Here is a 6,000-nt window from a genome sequence, read left to right as displayed (position 1 = left end):
GACAATCCCATGATTGACATAACTTATTGACATTGCGACACTCCAAACACGCTATTCCACATATGCCAATCAAAATGTCCTCTCATGTCCCTATCTCAACACAGAAATGCAGTCGCTCGTGGAAGCAATTTGATTGGATGGTCATTTCAGTGTCTTTCCATTCGAATCGGGATATAAACGAAGGCGTGGTACTGAGCTGGTTCACTGTGTTCATCAAACGGAGTAGCCATATATATGATCGAGGAAGCTTATTGAAGTGACGAAACCATGTCCTTAAGCACCGCAAATTACTCGTACCAGACAAACTCTCACGACTCCAACATTATTATAAGCTCGAGTTTATGAATCACACAAACACGAAACAGTTCTCTGCTTTATCAATATTACATTTCTCGGTTACACCAAGATCACTTCGGTTACTGAAGTAATGAGTAATCGTGCATTCACCCCAGAACTGTTTCATCCCAAGTATGAGTAAAACGTACGTCATTAACAGCTCAAATACGTTAAAAGTTACAAATACACATCTCCAGCTTGAGATCAGTAAGCTGACCTGTTTACTACAAGCAGTACGAGGGCGGTATGTGAAAGTATGTTTGTTCTCCCCAGTCAAGACACAAGAACAAACTATCGCTGTATGCCTACCGCCCTGTGTAACAGCTCATGATCGGTCGATTGTGCGTCACACTAATCGGAAACCATCGGGGATGCGCCGAAGGTGATGCGCCCCCGGTGTCACGGACAGCCAAGTTGGAACGTGGCGTATATGGTGAAAACAAATAAAAATGTCCATGCTCTCTCTTTCGAGAGTTAAAGTGACAGACAAAAGGAACGGTACATACATCTTTCAAGATATGGTGACTAAAAACGAGACTTTCAAATGCTTTTTTGATGAGGATAGGGATTTTTCTATAGGGGTATCGACATGAATGAATGAGTTTAGTTTTACGCCCTATTCAGCAATATTCCAGCTATATATCGGCATCAAAATAATGTTTTGGATTTTATTGGAGTGTCTTTGCGACTGTTTTAGCCTGTTGAAGTTTGTGATATGTTTCATCCACATTTCAAGTGTATACTTTCTTTTACCCGTCAGTTTACATATAACAAAATCCTGTAATGGGTATCATAACTTAGACTGCCATATTCACCTGTCTTTACAATAACACATGAAAAACACGAAAACCAAAAGATCAATGATACAAATCCACCTTCTTTTGTGAAAAACCGCACGTGCTCAGTGTACACCTTGCTGCGGTTATCGTATCACCCCATCCATTCATTCTAGTGTGATAATTATTGTTGTGTGTGTTTCGCTGCTGAGGGTCACTATACGTCCAGATGGGCAAAATATATTTTCGTTCGTTTATTGTATTCCGTATGAAGACAAGAAACGGAAATAAAAGTGAAACACGATGGCGTCACTTTTGAAACCGAGCGTGATCAGTAACGATAGAAGGGACAGTAGGGTAGCCTAGTGGTTAAAACATTTGCTCGTTATCCTGCAGACCCCGATTCGATTCCCACATGGGTACAGTGTATAAAACCTATTTCTTGTGTCCCCTGACTCAATATTGCTGGGATATTGCTAAAAGCAGCGTAAAACTATAGAGTAAGGGTTGAGACTGATGAACAGGGATTTTCTTCTATATTTTATGGTTGTTGCCATTGAATTCTATATGCAGCAGTGCACAGTGACAGACATTATTGCAGTCCGCCAGAAGTGAAACATTAAGAGCAAATATTTTCAACAAGGAACAGATGAAAGGACTGCAAACTTTATGCTCTGTACTAGTTTCGTGGCAGATAGAGAGAAGACGCAGTAGAACTTAAATGAGAGGTGAACGGAACGTTTATGGATACTTTCCTATTTTATTGCTCATGAAAGGATTCTATATTCCGAACTTAAATCTGTCGTCAATTTTACTCAAATAACCAGAGAAAAACAGTAGGAATGTAATCATGGTGAGTGACTTCATCATTTTCCGTATCATCATAGTTGAGCATTACGACGATCCTGCTGATATCTGAGGGGCGAAATCACGCGGAAAACCACGAAAGTTTCCGAATTACAGATGCCCTCACTGTTCTAAAACCTCGGTCAATATTGGAAGCCGGTTAAATCCATTATCTGATTACAAGATCGTGAAGGCTTACTCCCGGCCGTCTGGACGCTGGTCAGTTTCGCACATTCTATGTCCTGCCGATGTAGCCATTTACACTTGGCGTTGTTGTTCTAACGTTTGAATAATGGATGATGACCCTTCAAGCAGACGTTCATCAATCGATCCTCGGACTGTGGCTAGTCTGGTCAGAATGTCAGGTGTGCTTGCAACAGTTGTAAACTGACCTCTGGTTCGTGTTCAGATACTGCTGATTGTTCCTCTAGAGGTTCTGCAGTCTGTGGCTGTAAGCTACAGTCCAATACGTAGTTTTATAAATGACAAACAAAATATGGGCTGTGTGAATTATGAAACGTTCTAAATAGGATTTAAATGCTTGTTTGAGGGTAATCCTGATAGGTAAAAGGCATCCAGTAATGACTTTAAGTAGCATTTTCATTGGACAGTCAGTCATTATTTTAATGTCGCATTAATCGTCAAGCAGTATCGCGGCGGGGAACACCAGAAATGGGCTTCACACATTAAACCAGGGCCTTCGGCGTGACGAGCAAACGCTGAACCACTAGGCCACTTCGGAAACTTATAGGCAAGGTATTATTTTGTACCTGATAATCAAATAATGTAATGATTTGGAGTTTGCTAATGACCTTTACATATTTTTTTTAATCATCAGTTATTGAGCTTATGAAACCATTTGATATTAATAGGAAGTATCTCTGGCGGGGAGCCAGCGAAATCATTACGTTCGTCAGTGTTCTCCTATATTCTTCTATGTTCTATATTCGTGTCCTTATCTTCTAATCAATGCTCGTGGTGTCAGTCACTCGACTGATTATTTACATAATGCTTTCTTTGTTTCTGCTAGGGTATTGCTAAGTGCTGCGTTAAATCACAAATAAAAACGAAACAAATTATATACGCGGACACGATCATTCAAAATATAACCTTTCTAAAATGTTTGTTTTTAATCCCCGGAATGTTAGAATTTAACCCGAATCAAGTAAAACAGTCAGTAATTTTGCCTACTCCTTTATATTTTGTTTACTTTTTTAAAACAGTTTTGGAGTTTATCAAAACAATCAGGCTTCTAAAGCGTTTACAATTGACAAAAAAAATCATCCATGTCTCTCAAGGTTAAATGTTCTTGTAGTGTTCACACAAGGGGTACTTGTATCCCCGAGGAACGTCGTCAACGATAACGTTTTAACCTGTCAAGATCTGACATAGATACCTATCACAAGAATGTTAGTGTTTACTTGACGATGTCACGTGTGCGAGCTCCAGGCAGTGTTTGTTCACACCAGGAATGACTTGTTATACCAAACAACAAATGTATGTGAAAATATTTCTGTATTTAATACACCACGATGAAGTTGTTTATTAATTAAAGGATTAATTTAAAGAGAATGGGTTTAACCCCATGTTTACATATTACTTATATCACAGCTGGTCAGCTTAATGTGGACAACTGTAAGCGAATACTGTAAAACCTTGCAAAGTGATTGAGTTGAGTTTTACGCCACCTTTAGCAATATTCCAACAATATCACGAAGGGGACACCAGAAATGGGCTTCAAACATTATATCCATGTGGAGAATCGAACCCGGATCTACGCCGTGTCGAGCGAACGGTGAGCCACCTCACCGCCCCAAATAGTTGAAAAAAGTTCTTATGATTAAGATGCTCCCCGTGGGAACTAAAGCCTACTTTAAACAACTGCACAATTAAACTGCAGATATACCTACAAGGAACGGGCAGTTTATACAAAACATTGTGTAAGAGAATGCCTGTCTCAAAGAACCGTCAAGTATGAAAAAATGTCGGTCAAACTCCGAAACGAATAAATTTAGAATGGCTTATTCAAGGATCACCGCGATGTGAATATGGATTTATGTTGCTTCATAATCATGATGTCATTGGTGTAATAAATAGCATTTAGTTCCTTCTACCTATGTGAGGGATCGAACCCAGAACTTCGACCGATCGCTTTGAACTCTTGGTTACTCAAATTGCATTGTTTATGGAAGTCCGAATGGGTTTGTGGGGGGCGTGGGGTGTGTGGGGTGTGTGTGTGTGTGTGGTGGTGGTGGGGGGGGGGGTGGGGGGGAGATGGTGGGTTGTAGCCACTTTACGCCTATTTCACAATGAGGGTTACTTCGTTTGTTTGGTATGCAGTTAAAAGCCTCACTCAGCAACATTCCAGCTATATGGCAGCTGTCTGTAAATAATCGAGTCTTGAGCAGACAGTGTCCCAGTGATCACCAGCACGAACATCGACTTCATTCTGGTCATGATGACATGTAACAACCACGTCAGCGAGCCCGACCACCTGATCCCGTTAGTCATGTTTTACAACGAACGTGGATTGCTGTGGACCAATTCGTACCCGCATCTTCACGGAGGGATGAATGTGGAGAGCAGTTTGTTGCTTCTATTATAATGTGTTAACTAAATAAATAAATAACCCCCGCTGCCTACCAACCACCTTACTTCGTTTGCGGTCCACCCATTGTGTTGAGAATGGTGTATTTCAATGTTATTAAATAGCATTTCATCGGGTAGCCAATGTCTTTCCTTTACGTCTATGTTTCAATAAAAAAGAACAATTGACCCACTGTTGATGTTGTCATTACTGACCTATAATTGTCCTTTAACTGTTACTGACCAGTATATTCTGTGTTGTAATCAGCGATGTGGGTGCTCAAACGTATTGCGTGCGTTTGAAAACCCCATATCACACTAAAGAAAATTGTTCATCTAATGTCCATTAGAAATAACCCTAATGAACCCAAATTTAATTTAGCTAAGTTTTTTCCCTGATTTCTTTTCCATAATGTTAACGCCACGAACGAAACATTATTATTTTCTTTCATTTTACTTTTAATTTTGGAAACATCATTTAAATTACCCTATAAATACCATCATTAACACCAGGTGGCTGAGTACACAAGGATACAAGGTCTCCTTAGAACTCTTTCATGTATGCCTCACACACCAACATGCCCATATTGCCAACGTCAACAAATGAATACTAATCTAAACAAACCCAGCCCCTGTAGCATAAAATACATACATTTTTGTCTATATTTCACTGTTCCAGACGGTGTATTTCAATTACGAATGCACCCGACACCCAGACTGTTTACATCAACCACCTAAATTCATATTTCAAAAGCTAGGAATCTTATTCTTTGTCAGGCGAGCGCGCATTACTTGTTAACACACCTACCCGTTGCCATGGAAAAGGTTCAAATACTGCGGCATTTCAGATTATAGTTCGAGGAACCGTTACGTCTAGTCTGTGTCACAGGCCCATAACCATATTATTTTCCCAGCTCCCTACAACGCAATAGTAATAGTAATAGCAATAATAATAGTAACAGTAATAACAATAGTAATACCGATACCAATAGTAATAGCAATAGTAACAGTAATAGTAACATTAACAGCAATAGCAACAGCAATAGTAACAGTAATAGCAATAGTAACAGTAACAGTAATAGCAGTAGTAACAGTAATAGCAATACTAACAGTAACAGTAATAGCAGTAGTAACAGTAATAGTAATAGTCCGATTATATGTCACTCATTTCTAGGTTCATTGTCTGCTCGCGGCGCCACGTACTATCCCTGGTTATAGGACACTATCGTACTGTCTGATACTTTTTCTGCTCCCTGGGGATCAACCATACTGCCTGTACGCACTCACACTGCCAGCAGATCCTCACGGGTACCCATTTTACAGCTGGATAAACTGAGACAATGTGGATTGAAGTATCTTGCCCATGGATACAACGTAAATGTGACCACCTCGGGACCACCCCTAACTAAGGCAAGTCTAGATTTCCCAAGGCTCGAGTTCCCAACGTCAAGGTATC

Source organism: Haliotis asinina, chromosome 6 (genome assembly GCF_037392515.1).
Source record: "Haliotis asinina isolate JCU_RB_2024 chromosome 6, JCU_Hal_asi_v2, whole genome shotgun sequence".
Taxonomy (NCBI): Eukaryota; Metazoa; Mollusca; class Gastropoda; order Lepetellida; family Haliotidae; genus Haliotis; species Haliotis asinina.
The sequence above is the reverse complement of the archived record's forward strand: the minus strand, read 5'-3'. Positions refer to the sequence as shown.